We start from the raw sequence: 15556 nt of genomic DNA on the forward strand, positions 1-15556 counted from the left end.
ACCCCGTCTCTACTAAAAATACAAAAATTAGCCGGTTGTGGTGGCGGGCGCCTGTAGTCTCAGCTACTAGGGAGGCTGAGGCAGGAGAATGGCGTGAACCCGGGAGGCGGAGCTTGCAGTTAGCCGAGATTGCGCCACTGCACTTCAGCCTGGGCGACAGAGTGAGGCTCCGTCTCAAAAAAAAAAAAAAAAAAAAGTTTCGATGACATTTTTAAGGGGAAAAGTAAATCATGTGTAGCATGTCGTTGCACTGGGAAATAAAGGCTTCGGGACTATTGCAGCCGAAGAAACTTTGTCGGACAGGGCCTTTCTAGATAGGACGCAAGTAGGGAAAATATGGGGACCCTATGATTCGGTTCAAACACGTTTTCATTGCTCTGGACGCCAAATGGAAACACGGCCAGAAGTTTGGTTAAAGGACTTCTCTTGCTTGAAGATTTTCAGCCGGGGATCTCACGGGTTTGGCCTCTGGGTTGGGATGACAAGTGTCCCTGTGGGATACACAGCCCCAGGCCTCATCGGTCACTCGGCTTCCCTCTGGTTCGGCCGGCTGGCCCGGGCGTCCTCGGCCCGGGCAGGAGGAGCGCTGCGCGCAGGGCGCGGAGCCTCGGCCGCAGAGTTTTGGGTTTCCATGTTTCCTTCCCAGGCCTCTCCCACTTCCTCTTCTTACTCGTGCCCGCCCGCCCGCGAAGTCCGGGTTGTGAGGCCGCGCCTCCCGCAGGATCGCGGCCGCCTACCCCCGGGACCGAAGGGAGGGAATTCCTGTGGGTCCCAGGAGTGCCAAGAGTGCGCAGCAAGACGGGAAATTGCAAAAGACCTCACCCCTCTGCCCTCCCCCGCGGTTTTCCCGTAACTCCCGCCCCTCGGCGCTTGCCCCGCAGCTGATTCATAGCCCCGGCCCGGGCCGCCTCTGCACGTCCGCCTCGGCGCCCGCACCCGCGCCCCACGCGCCGCCGAGGACTCGGCCCGGCTCGTGGAGCCCTTCGCCCGCGGCGTGAGTACCCCCGACACCCCGGCCCCACTCGGCTCGCGCCTTGCCGCCGCGCCGCCCTCTGTGGCTTTTCCGACGGGCTAGCCCGGTGCTGCGCGGGAAAGAATCCGACAACTTCGCAGCCCGTCCCGGCTGGACGCGACCGGGAGTGCAGCCGCCCGTTGCCCTCGGTGCCGCCTCTGCCCGGCGTTTGCTTTGGCTGGGCTTCCACCTGCGCGGGGACGGCGCTCGGAGGGTCCTCGCCCTTGGCCCGCCTACCTGGTGGGTAAACACTAAACGATTCATTCCTTACAGGCCGCACACTGCCGAGTCGCCCATTTCCCTGCCTGTTTGAAATTCACCATCCCGGCGCCTCTTTCTCAGATGATGGGGGAATGTTTGTTGAGTGAAAATTCCCACTTGAACCCCTCTTGCCTCTCTCCCAACACATCGTGTGGGGGAGTTCATTGCTTCCCCTCCCTCTCCTCTCGTAACCCTTAACTCCCACCTGACAGAGCCATTTCTCTGGGAATCCGTGTCTCTCTTCAACCTGGTCCCTAGAGAAGCGGGAGGAGCTCACGCACAGGTGGAGAGAGGAATCCCCGGGCGACGCTGCAGTAGTGTCCGTCCGGGGCGCTTACCTTCTTCTCCAGCTACGTGAGTGGAAGTGGTCCTCTACATTCTGGAAACCTAGGCACAGAGGGGTTCAGGAACTTGTCCAAGGCCATATAGCTAGCTGTGAGGGCACTGAAATCCGAGCCCGGCTTTCGCAGGCCAGGGCTTTACCCCTGACACTGCGATTCCTTTCTCGATAGTTCTTCATCTGCCCGTCATCCACCCACCCATGCATGCCTGCATCCGTCCATCCATCCTGCCTGCCCTGCTGCGGGAGGCACAGTGCTAGGTGCTGCTGATGGAGTGGCTTGGTAACAGACCTGCCTTGAAAACACTTTGGGAACAAGATATTCAAGAGAAGTAAATGGAAGGGGTCTATGTAGGCAGAGAAGATAGAATTGAATGTGGGATACTTAGTTTGAGCTAGAAGGAATTCTGATGGAGGAGAAAGAAATTTTTGGGTCTTATTCCCAAGATTGAAACTGACTTTGGAACACGGGTCAAACTACTTATCACCTCTTAGATTCCTTGTCTGCAAATAATAATGGTTCATACTTACTGTGGACCAGCCCCTATTCTAAGCACTTGACATATGCTCGCTCATTTAAGCTTCATGAGTGAGGCAGGTACTAGTTTTTTATTCTTATTTTATTGAGGAAACTGAGGCCCAAAGAGGTTGTAACTTGGCTAGGGTCACACAGCTAGCAGGTGACAGTATCAGGATTTGGGTTTGGAGTCTGCTCATGATCCCTGAGCTGTAGCTGAAACTCTAAGACTGGGTAGTGTGTTTCATTATGATTCCTGCGTTGTCTCTCTCCTGGACTGCTATAAAATGCACTCAGAGCCCTCGATGTTCCCAAACTCCGCTGTGTCTGCGAATCATTTCTGGAACTTTCAAAGCATCAAACTCCAACCACAGCCTCCTATTCAGAATCTTCAGGAAATCTTCAGTTTCATGATTCCCACATAGCATTTGTTCAGTGCCTTCAGTGGCAGGAAGCTCACCACCTCACATTTTATTGTGGGAAGAGCTAGTTCTCTGCTGTAAATTGCCTCCTTGTGACTTATATCTTGGTCTCAGTTCCCGTTTGTCCCAGCAGGTGTGGCTAAGCCTTTTGTATCAAAGGTTGCTTTGAGAGAAAAAGGCTGGTTTTGGGTGTTTCTTCCGCAGGGACTCGAGCCACATTGGGGAGAACACATAAACACTGGATATTTCCCCCTCTACCCTTTTCTTTAACCTGAACAGACCAGGAACACATGCAGAGGTGTTCCTGGATCTCTCATATTTTTGTAACCCTTTTGTCCTGAGGACAAAACCGAATCAGAACTATTACGGTTTTGAAAGAGGAATCAGTGGTACTGTATTTGACAAGAAGAAGGAGGATGTTTTCCTTGTGGAAAAGGTCTGGGGCGTTCGTTGGCTACAATAGAAGGGAATCTTAGTGAGTGTGGTCTCGCTCACTTACAGGAACGGTGAGCCTTGGCCCTCCTTTCCCTGGGGGAGGAAATCCTTAAAAATCCTTAAATTTCTTAAAAACTGTGCACAATGAGGGGAAAAAACCCAAACCAAAACAAATAGAATATCACGGCCTTGCTGGAGAAACCCCCTCCTCCAAGCAGGCTTCTTTGTAGCTACATGAAGGGAGAATTTTTTTCCAACAGCTGTGTCGGTGGCTTCATAGCCTTCCTTCCCTCCGCATTTTAGTTCTACTGGTCGCTCTGCATTTGTGCACTCCATGTTGTATTCTATTTTTATGTTTTAAAAATAATACAAAGAATAACTCATTCTCAAACAATATAGAAGTGAAGTGAAATGTAGACGTGCCATCGCCATCCTCCCTACTGCCACTCAGAAGAGGGAAGGTTAAGTTTGATAATACCATTCTAAGGTTTGTTTTTCTTTTCTATAGATTTACATAATACTACATATACATATGTTTTAAATATGCAAATGATCTTACTATACTTATTGTGCAGCTTACTTTTTCACTTTCCAAGTCTTAGGGACCTTTCCATTGTCTCTCTGTACCTCTTTTGTTAATGGCTATGTGTTGTTCTTCTTTTGTGTGTGTGAGATGGTCTAACTCTGTCACACAGGCAGAAGTGCAGTGTCATGATCATGGTTCACTGCAACCTCGACCTTCTGGGCTCAAGTGATCTCCCACCTCAGCCTCCTGAGAAACTGTTACTACAGGCACATGCCACCACACCTGACTTTTTTTGTTTTTGTTTTTCTTTTTTTTTTTTTTGTACTTTCTGTAAAGATTGGGTCTCTCCATGATGCCAAGACTGGTCTTGAACTTCTGGGCCCAAGCAGTCCATCTGCCTCGGCCTCCCAAAGTGCTGGGACTATAGGCGTGAGCCACTATGCCTGGCCAGCTACATGTTATTCTAAAGTAGAAACAGAATGTAATTTATCCATCCTTTCCTGTATTGATGGACACTCAGCATTAGCAACATTGCTTCAGGGCAGATCACACATTCATCTTCCTGCTCAAGTGTGAGTATTTCTGTGGAAGAGAATCCGAGGAGAGGTATTCTTGTTTCAAAGGGTTTGCCCATTTTTCCACTTGATAGATACAAAGTGAAAGGTAAAGATGTAACTTAATTTTTTTGTAAAGTTTAAGACAGTTGATCCAATAGCATTTATTTAATAATTCGTCTTTTTTCCAACTCATTTGAAATTCTGTTTTCATCATTAAATAAATTCCTGTTTGTAAAAGGGCCTGTGTCAGGACTGTATTCTGTTTCATTGATCTTTTTTTTTTTTTTCTCTTTTCCTATACCAGTATCACTCTGAGTTAACTACCGTAGCTTTATAGTGTTTTTAAAACTCTTGTAGCATATATTTGTACTTTGAAAAATAACTTTTTTACAAATCACATACATTTTCTATTTACAAATAGCCTGTCAAGTTTAATACAATCCTATTTTTAATTAAGATTTTATTGAGTTTATAATTGTTAGCAATTTTTAATGCTTTAATGTCAACTTTGGTATGAGCTCCAAGCTTTAAGGAAGCTGTGTCATGTGAACTTTGGTTAATGACTTATCTGATTTCAAATACTGGCTTCACATCAGATTAACTGGGTCGCTTTGGATAAGTTACTTTTAAACTTTCTTATCCTTAATTTCCTCCTTTGTGAATGGGAATAATAATATAATCCTTTTCTTAGCACTGTTGCGAGGATTCAATTAATAAATGCATGTAAGTCACTTAGCAAAGCACCTCGTAGAGAGTTAGTATCTAATACATGCTAGCTGGGATCTTTTTCATATTTATATCTTACTCATAGTTTTGCAGAGTGCCTTACTGGTAATAGGAACCAGTAAATAATTTCCTTTATTTATTGATAGTATCCTAAGAGACAAAAATATATCATATATTTTAAATATAGTAGTGTTTCTCAAACTTCACTGTGCATATGAATCACCTGAGGAGACTGTCTAAATGCAGATTCAAGAGGTCTAAGGTCTGGCCCGAGATCTTGCATTTCTGACAAGCTACCAGGTAGTCTTTATACTGCTGATCTTTTGTCCACACTTTGGGTATACAGTCTGGCACTACTATTTAAAGTTATGCTGCTAGTGATAGTACTTCTTATTTGTAATGAATGTGATTGACAGGGTTTGTAAATTTATTTCTTTTAAAATTACGTGCTAAAGAACTAAATTATAGTTGTTTTCTTTTCTTCCTTCTTCCCTCCCTCCCTTCATTTTTGTTGAAAGAAAGAGGGTTGGTGAGATCGCTAAATAGAATACCTGGCTGTGTTCTTAGATCTGGAATCATTGAGGCGATTAACCATCAGAATTATTTAAAACTGTTGACTTAAGATGAAGACAATCACATAAAATATATGCAGCCTGAATATGACATTTAATGTCAACTAAAGAAAAGCACAATTGTAAGTGGTTCTGCAAATAGAAAATGTAAGACATGAAGAACACTTGGGAAAATGTAAGACAAAATAATTCTCAGAAAACAGTGATTGAGGTTCCATTGTTCATGTGTATGCCAGCTTTTGAGAAGATGTGTATCGACAGAAGTTATGCTTTCTCGTGAGTAAATTTTTCATACACCATGTTATTTCTTGGTCACCTCTTTCTACTTTCAGCCTCCCTAATGGGGGATTTTGAGCAAGTTTACTTCATATATATACTTCAGGGTGTCCGTCTGTCAGCAGGGGATGGTAGTATGATTTTTCTACTTAGGACATTGGCTACTTTTTGCATTTGGAAATGGATCATTAAAGTATCTACACTCTCTCAGAACCTAAGAGGTTACATTTTCTGTACAGAAACACATGGCATCCTCCCAGGTTGATCTAGTATGTAAAAACTGTCAGCCTTTTTCAAGTCTGTTCAATACCATGGGTTGGATTGGAAACATAAACACTGTCAACTAGTTTATTCGTGTTGCGATATATGGTTTCAAGTGTGGAAATAAGGAAATTGTCACTTGCACAAGACTGAGCTTAATATGTTTAAAACATGCACACACACACGTTTTAAGGAATGCTTAATGTTGCAGAATTGTATAACTTGAAATGAGTTATCTATAATTTCTCTTATTCTGGCCACCTCCTTCCCTCCATCTCAGCTCTAAATTTATAACTTAGTAAGTAGGTGTGTCTTTTGGGGCCAGTGTGGATCCCTCAAGTAGATGACAGCAAGACAGAAACACATGTGCAGGAGATTTACTGGGGGAAGGACTTGTAAGGGGAAGGGGAGTAATGGTAGGCACAGAGCCTTCAGACCCAGTGCAGGTGTGATGCCTGTGGAAGGAGAGGGAGAGGAAGGAAGGTGGGAAGGAATTGCTTCCAGCAGCAGCTATTGACTGGGAGCAGCCTGGGGTGTGTGAATGTTCAGCAGATCTGAAGGGGCAGTGTCTGAAGGCTGGCAGTCATCTGTGCTCTCTTGAAAGGAGCACTGAGGGGCACAGCTGCATACTGCCACACTTCTCTTTCAGAGATGTTATTAGGTGTATACTGTTTTGAAACTGACTTATTCACTGATGTGGTTTGGCTGTGTCCCCACCCAAATCTCATCTTGAATTGTAGCTCCCATAATTCCCTCATGTTGTGGGAGGAACCCAGTATGAAATAACTTAATCATGGGGCAGTTTCCCCCATACTGTTCTCACGGTAGTGAATAAGCCTCACAAGATCTGATGGTTTTATAAGGGGAAACCACTTTCACTTGGCTCTCATTCTTCTCTTGTCTGCCGCCATGTGAAATGTGCCTTTCCCCTTCCACCATGACTGTGAGGCCTCCCCAACCACGTGGAACTGTGAGTCCATTAAACCTCTTTCTTTTGTAAATTGCCCAGTCTCTGGTATGTCTTTATCAGCAGTGTGAAAATGAACTAATACATTCACTCAGTATTTTAGAATATTTTTCCATGTCAGCGTATGGATCTAGTTCATTCTTTTTAACAGTTGCATGATGTTCCTTTGTAGAAATGCACCATAATTATTTTTCAGTTCCTTTTTAAAGGCTCTTGAATTTTCATTTTTTCCCCCATGTACACAGTGCTATAAGAGTCTTTAAATACATGTGCATACAATATGTAAGGTGACTCTATCTGTCTTATCTATCATCTGTAGGGCAAAATTTCAGCAATACAATTATAGAATTATTTCTGGATCAACAGAAATACACATAGAATTTTAGTAGATGTGGTCAAATGGACCTCTGTAAAGTTGTATGCTTTGATCATTAGTGAGTCACAATGCTTACTTCTGTAAACTCTTACCAGTGTGAGGCATTAAGACCTTTTTAAACATTACCAATTGGATACTACATAGACATCCACAGACATATACACACACAATTGTCTTTAATTCTTAGTGATCTTGCCAAGTTTTTTGTGGGGGAGGGTGATATTGTATTTCCCTTTTTTCATGAATTATGTATTCATGTTTTTCTAGAGTTGTTTACCTGTTTTTACTTATTTCTAAGAACTTTTTGTATATGAGGGATAACTCTTTGTGATACATATTGAAACTATTGTTTTCATTTAAAGCACTAAAATGTTTCAGTGTTTATTAATCAGTATAGCTATCTTTATCTTTCCTCACCCTCCCCCTACAATCCTTATCTTTTTTGCTTATGGGTTTTATATCATGCCTAACAGATTATAAAACTGTTTACCTAGGATTTATTCTAGTAATTTTAACGGCTTTATTTCTTGCATTGATATCTTTGTTCATCTGGAATTTATTTTGCTGAAGGAAGTGAGGCAATAGCTATAATAATAAAATTAACATTAACTGGATTTGCTATATGTAGATTCTCATAAGCCTGTTTAATCCTCATGCCAATGCTATAAGGTAAGTTATTTTATTTTTCTCTTCTGTAGAAAAGGAAATTGAAATCTAGAAGGGTTAAATGACTTGTCATTGGCCATATGGTTTTTAAGTACCAAAACAGGAATTTGACCCTAAGCATTTTATGTCAGAGTCCATGGCACTTAATTATTAATATTCCAGCTTCCTTTTCCCACAAGTCTCCAGGCTATTGTTCTAGTACCATTTTGGGGAATGATTTATGTTTTCTCAAAAGTGATTTAAAATATCACCTTTAGCATATGTACATATATTTTGGATTCAGAATACCCTTGGATTCATGTTTTTCATTTTTTTATTTGGCTTCATTTACCTCTTAGAGACACAGCTTTCATCCTAGCTGATGTCACAAATTCCAGAAATCTTGAACTGAACATTGCTTTTTTAAAAAATCAGTTATTCATGAGCTAATTCAATTTTATAAATCAGGATTTGCCTTATAACTCCGGTGGAAACACTTAACCATTATCCAGTGGACAGATTCAAGAGGTGGGGTGTGGGGGATGGATGTGAAAGGAGAAATGCTCAAAGCTTCCCGTGACTGTAGCGTCTGACTGTGGAGCTTTGAGGAGGAAGGGAATTGGAGTGAACACTTGTAAGTAATCAACCCTATGCTGTAAGGTAGAGGCCTCTTCAAAGCGACTCTCAAATAAACTGGCAGTACTCTAAAAAAAAAAAAAAAAAAAACAAAGATAACTGAGCTTGAGAATCATGGAGAACCTGCAAGAAGTAGCATTCAACTCTTTGTGCTGCTGCACAGGACTCTTTCATAAATGCATACACCCAGGCACAAGACCTCCAAGAACAGCTTCTTCCTTTAAAATGGCATTTGCATAAGACATCATCAGGTCACCCAGCCAGTTTTGAAGAGTTTGGCAATACACCCCCGTTCTTCGGAAGTGAATAACTCGGAAGTGAATAACTCTTACCACACTGCTTCTCATGGGTGTTATTTGTGGTGAGGAAACTTCCCAGGAATATTTGACAGAACAAGAAGTGTGGTGAGGAAGGGCAGACTAAAATCCATTGAAAAAGCTGTGTTTCATTAGGCGTGTGATATTTTTCTGAGGGATTTTCATAAGCATCTTTATTGAGAATGAGATTTTACAAAAGACAAGATTTGAATAAGAAGTTTTACAAAATCAATGGGTAATTTTTCTTCCCTTCTTTTGCCCTGCAGAGAAGGAAAGTCAATGCAAGATTTATAAATTAGGCAATATTTGACAATAGTAAAAGTAGAAAGGCCTGAACAGGAATCTGTTTTCATTAAAACAAGATTTAAAGCAAAGAAGAAAGAACGTGAGAAAATTAGTACCTATTTTTATTCATTTACCAAATACTTACTGAATAGCAACTGTGTTCTGGGACTGATAGACAATGGGGAATAAGATCCAGGCCTGCCTGCAAGTGGCTCATAGTCTGGTTGGGAATGATGGAGACCTGAAAAGGAGAGAGAAATGAAGCACAGATTTGGGGAAAGGACCAAGTAGTGGGGATGAAGCAGGAAGTATTTTTTCCCTTTCTAAATTCTGCTGCTTCACACTTCCCTGACTTCCTTTTCTCACTGGAAGTTGGAAGGAGCAATGCTCCTCACTGACAGTTGTGGAGAAAGCCGATCGGGTGGATGAGAGGGCCTACTGCATTTCCTGTGCCAGAAGCAGAGCTGCAGAGGAGACACCACCAAGGTTGTCCCGGCCAGAGCAGCAGTGAGACTGTGCCGGGGCTGCAGGGCTGTGCAGATTGCTCACCCCCACCACACAGCCCTCATCCTTGAGGCGAACTAGGAAAGCCTGGCCCCATCTTGGATTTTCACTTGATCCGCAGGAGGGGCCACAGTAGAGGGTGTGGAGCAGCCCAGAGCTTCATGCGCAGACCGCCTCTCTTTTCTGTCTGTACTTCCGGTTTGGTGATGGTCTAGTCCCATGGGTTTAAGTACTATGTGTAAGGACGGAGGATGCGCCTGAATGTATATGCCTAGCCGGGACCACTCCCAGACCTCCAAACTGTGTATCCAGCTAGCTGTCTGACATCTTTTCCTGGAGATGAAATAAGCATCTTGAACAAATTGACAAATTGAACTCTTGATACAGACCACCAGGTCTGTTCCTCCCACACTCCTTTGCTTCTCCATAAACGGTACATTCTTCAAGGGGCTCTGGTCAAAACTCCTGTAGCCATCCATGATGTGTCACCACCCCTGTCCTGTCAGCTCTATCTTTAAAATCACTCCCAAATTCCACCCACTGCTCACTGCTTCCACAACTGTCACCTGCTCTGAGACCCTCATCATTCTTGTCTGGACCATTGCACTAACCTCCCTAACCTCCACTGCCAGCGCCACACACCCCACCCCCACTCCCCACCTGTTGTCTGTCACTTCACTGTCGTCTCTTCAGTCTCTTATCCTTGCCGGCTTCTGTTCAATGTAAGCCAGACCACGTTACTCCTCTGCTTAAAATCTACGGTGGCTCCCATCTGGCTCAGAGCAGAAGCCCAGGTTCTTCCCACGTTTGCCTGCTCTGTTCTGCCTGTCTGCATGCCCTCTGATGTCTTCTTCGGCTCTCACCAGCTTGCTTGCTCGCTCCTCTCTAGCCACACCTGGCTCCCCCTTGTTCCCTGAATCCTCCAAGCAGCCCCCGCACCTCAGGATCTTTGCAGAGTTTTCTCCCTCACTTGTGGGCTTTTTGTTGTGTTAGTCAGGGTCCCATCAGGAAACATTTGGCACACTTGGAACAGGATAACTTGAGGAGGATTTATTTACAAGGTATGGAGTTGGGGACTTCTTGGGTCTTGGAAGCAGTGTTTTTTCACACAGCGTCAGCCATGAGGAAGCCTGTTCCTCTGGCATTTACTAAAGAAGCTCCATAGTGTCTCTGCAATGTTCTTCCTGGTGTTGACTCCTGTTCTGCACTTTTTGATAAACTTTATTGATTTTAGCAGAAAGTTTTTGGATAGTAGGTAGGACTCATCTTCCTTCCGTCTGTGGTCCTCAGGTGGCCTGGGGCCTGAAACACGGGGGGTGGCTTTGTCCAGTCCCACTGCTGGAAATAATAATCACTTTGCTCATGCATAGGCAGTGACTACTGTGTCCTGCTCGCCCCTGCCCAACATGTGTCAACTGATGACAGAAAAAACAGGGAATCTGAGCGCTGAAGCTAAGCTTCTAGGAGTCATAGCCCGACGTATGTGAGAGACAGTACAAAGGGCAGGAATTCCAGACAAGACTATCCTGTGATCTTTTATTTTTGGTTTTAGAGATAGGCTCAGACACCCAGGCTGGAATGTAGTGGTGTAATCATGGCTCACTGCACCGTTGAACTCCCAGATACAAGGGATGCCCCTGACTCAGCCTCCCTTGAAACTGGGACTGTGGGCACATGCCACCATGCCCAGGTAATCTTAATTTTTATTTGTAGAGATGGATCTTGCTATGTTGCCCAGTCTGGTCTGGAACTCCTGGCCTGAAGCAATCCTCCAGCCTCTGCCTCCCAAAATTCTGGGATTACAGGCATAAGCCATCATGCCTGGCCCAGAAAAGACTATCTTGATGGTTCTCAAAGGCTCTTCTGTGGTACCCAAACCATAGAAAAACATCTTTTGTAAATACTCATGTCTTTCCATTGTGTTGCTTGACAGCTTTTATTCTCTAATTTCTGCTTACCCTTAAATGGCAAGTGGCTTCTAATTTTTAGTCTTAAGTTTTTCTGCCCCATAACCTGAATTTTTTGTGACATGTAAAATACTCGATATTCTAGGAAAATGTCAAAATTTTAGAAACATTTTAAATAGTCCTTTTCAAAAACATTTGGCAACATGCACATCACTCTCTGAATCATCTGCCTTTAAATTTATGAGGGATATTTTAAATTGCAAAGTGAGTGCCAGACATTTTGGTGGATTTTGCTTTGACTTCCCCTTGTAGAAATTATTTCCTCTAGAATTAGTTTTCCTCCTGGCTTTAATAGTCAGTTGTAATACAAACTCATTTGAAGTTTTATTTAAAATTGACATAATAATTATACATATTTATGGGGTACAGTTGTGATGTTTCAGTGTATGTATACATTGTATAATGATCAAAGTAATTAGCATATTCAAAAGTTTAAACATTTATCATTTCTTTCTGATAACATTTAAAATTCTGTCTTCTGGCTATCTTATTTTTATTTTTATTCTTTTCTTGAGATGGAGTCTCGCTCTGTCACCCAGGCTGGAGTGCAATGGCGCCATCTTGGCTTACTGCAACTGCTGCCTCCTAGATTCAAGCAATTCTCCTCCTTCAGCCTCCTGAGTAGCTGGGACTATGGATGCGTGCCACCATGCCTGGCTAATTTTTGTGTTTTTAGTAGAGATGGGGTTTTACCATGTTGCCCAGGCTGGTCTCGAACTCCTGACCTCAGGTGATCCACCCACCTCAGCCTCCCAAAGTGCTGGGATTACAGGCATGAGCCACCATGCCCAGCATCTTCTAGTTATCTTTAAAAAAATTGTATATATAATAATTGTACATATTTAGGAGGTCTATGTGATATTTTGATACATACATAAAATGCATAGTAATTAAATCAGGGTCTTTAGGGTATCTATCACCTGAAACATTTATCATTTCTTTGTGTTGGGGAAATTTTTTCCTTTAGCAATTTTGAAATACACAATATGTTGTCGTTAGCTATCATCACCCTGTGGTGCTATGGAACACTAGCCCTTGTTCCTCCAGTCTAACTGCATGTTTGTGCCTGTTGACTGCCCCCTTCCTAACCCTTTTCAGCCTCAGGTAACCATCATTCTAACTTCTATTTCCATGAGATCCACCTTTTTTTTTTTTTTTTAACTCCCACATAGGAGTGAGAACATGTGATATTTTGCTTTCTGTGCCTGGCTTATTTCACTTAACACAATGACCTTGAGTTCTATCCATGTTGCTGCAAATGACAGGATTTCATTCCTTTTTATGGCTGAATTTTATTCCACTGTGTATATATACCACATTTTCTTTATCACTCGTCCTTTGAACGACACACGTTAATTCCATCTTTCCTATTGTGAATAGTGCCGCAATAAACATGGGGGTGCAGGTATCCCTTTGATATACTTATTTCTTTTTCTTTGAATAAATACCTAGTAGTCAGATTGCTAGATTATATGGTAGTTCTATTTTTAGTTTTTTGAGAGACCTCCATACTGTTTTCTATAATGACTATTCTAATTTACATTCCCAGCAACAGTGTATGAGTTCCCTTTTCTCTGCATCATTGCCAGCATTTGTTATTTTTGCCTTTTTGATACTAGCCATTCTAACTGGAGTAAGATGACATCTCACTGTGGTTTTGATTTGCATTTCCTTGATGATTGTTGATGTTGGGCATTTTTGCCATATACATGTAGGCCATTTGTATGTCTTCTTTTGATAAAAGTCTGTTTGGAACATTTGTCCACTTTCTAATGGGATTTTTCTTGTTATTATTGAGCTGTTTGAGTTCCTTGCATATTCTGGATATTAGTTCTTAGTCAGATGAATAGTTTGCAAATATTTGCTTTCGTTCTGCAGGTTTTCTCTTCACTCTGTTGATTGTTTCCTTTGCTATGGAGAAACATTTTAGTTTGATATAGTTCTATTTATCTGTGTTTGTTTTTGTTTCCTGTGCTTTTGAAGTCTTAGTGATAAAACTGTTGCCTTGACCAATGTTCTGAAGTGTTTCTGCTATGTTTTTTTCTAGTATTTTTATAGTTTAGGTATTATGTTTAAGTGTATAATCCATTTGGAGTTTTTATCTATGATGAGAAATAGGGATCTAGTTTCACTCTACTGCATTACTATCCAGTTTTCCCAGCACCATTTATCGAAGAGTGTGTCCTTTCCCCGATGTATGTTCTTGTAACCTTGGTTGAAAATCATTTGGCTGTAAAAATGTGAATTTATTTCTGGGTTCTCTGTTCTCATAAATTGGTCTATGTGTCTGTTTTTATACCAATATCATGCTGTTTGGGTTACTGTAGTTTTGTAGTATATTTTGAAGGCAGGTGTTGTGAGGTCTCAGCGTTGTTCTTTTTGCTCAGGATTGCTTTGTCTATTTGAGATCTTTTGTGGTTTCATATGAATTTTAGAATGGTTTTTCCTACGTCTGTGAAAAATGTCATTGAGGTTTTGATAGGGATTGCATTGAATCTGTAGATTGCTTTGGGTGATATGGTCATTTTAACAATACTATGTCTTCCAATTTATGAGAATGGATTTGTTTGTGTTTTCTCCAGTTTCTTTGATTAGTGTTTTGTAGCTTTCCTTCAGCGTCTTTCACCTCCATGGTTAAATTTATTTTTAGGTTTTTTGGTGTATCTATTGTAAATGGAATTGCTTTCTTGATTTCTTTTTTGATCAGTTTGTTCTTAGTGTAGAGAAACACTACTAGTTTTTCTATGTTGATTTTGTGTTCTGCAACTTTACTGAATTCATTTATCAGTTCTAATAATTTTTTTGTGGAATCTTTAGGTTTTTTATATACAAGATCATGACGTCTGCAAATGGGGACATTTTTTCTTTCTCAATTTGGCTGCCTTTTATTTTTCTCTTGCCTGATTGCTGTAGCTAAGACTTCCAGTACTATGTTGAATAAGAGTTGTAAAATTGGGCATCCTTTTCTCATTCCAATTCTGAGAGAAAATATTTTGCTTTTCGCCATTCAGTATGATGTTAGCTGTGGGTTTGTCATATGTGGCCTTTATTATGTTGAGGGTCGTTTCTTCTATGCCTAGTTTGTTGAGAGTTTTTATCATGAAGGAGTGTTGAATTTTATCAAATGCCTTTTCTGCATCTATTGAGATGATCATATGGTTTTTGTCCTCCATTTTTTTTTTTTTTTTTGATGTAATGTACCACATTTATTGATTTGCATAGGTTGAACCATTCCTGCATCCCTGGGATAAATCCGACTTGATCATGGTGTATGATGTTTTTGATGTGTTGTTGGATACTATTTGCCTAGTATTTTATTGAGGATTTTTGCCTATATTGGCAAAATATTTTTTTGACTATTCTAATTTACATTCCCAGCAACAGTGTATGAGTTCCGTTTTCTCTGCATCATTGCCAGCATTTGTTATTTTTGCCTTTTTGATACTAGCCATTCTAACTGGAGTAAGATGACATCTCACTGTGGTTTTGATTTGCATTTCCTTGATGATTGTTTTGCTTTGACTTCCCCTTGGTTATGATTAGAAATTATTTCCTCTAGAATTAGTTTTCCTCCTGGTTTTAATATTCAGTTGTAATATAAACTCATTTGAAGTTTTATTTAAACCTTTTATTTAGGGATATTGGCCTATATTTTTCTTTTTTTGTGTGTCCTTGTCTGGCTTTGGTGTCAGGGTAATGTGAGCCTTGTAGAATTAGAGAGAATTCCCTCTTCTTTAATTTTTTTAAATACTTTGTGGAGAATTGGTGTTCCTTCTTCTCAGTAAGTTTGGTAGAATTAAGCAGTACAGCCATCTGGTCCTGGACTTTCTTTATTGGGAGACTTTTATTACTGATCCTATCTTACTACTTCTTATTGGTCTGTTCAGATTTTCTATTTATTTCTGGTTCAATCTTGGTAGATTGTGTGTGTCCAGGAATTTGTCCATTTCCTCT

The 15556-nt window shown here is 41.6% G+C and overlaps 1 protein-coding gene across 3 annotated transcripts in view; it reads left to right on the top strand.

Moving 5' to 3' along the window:
- Positions 1-731: 731 nt before the first annotated feature.
- Positions 732-15556, top strand: part of OSMR (oncostatin M receptor) — a 96948-nt gene continuing 82123 nt past the window's right edge. For 2 of the 3 annotated variants that reach the window (XM_011966146.1, XM_011966161.1), the window contains exon 1: positions 732-994. The gene's annotated coding sequence lies outside the window, so the exon portion shown is untranslated. Of the gene's footprint in view, positions 1253-15556 lie in introns of all 3 variants that reach the window. The other variant, XM_011966154.1, reaches the window with a different exon arrangement.

Source organism: Mandrillus leucophaeus, unplaced genomic scaffold, assembly GCF_000951045.1.
Source record: "Mandrillus leucophaeus isolate KB7577 unplaced genomic scaffold, Mleu.le_1.0 Scaffold119, whole genome shotgun sequence".
Classification (NCBI taxonomy): domain Eukaryota; kingdom Metazoa; phylum Chordata; class Mammalia; order Primates; family Cercopithecidae; genus Mandrillus; species Mandrillus leucophaeus.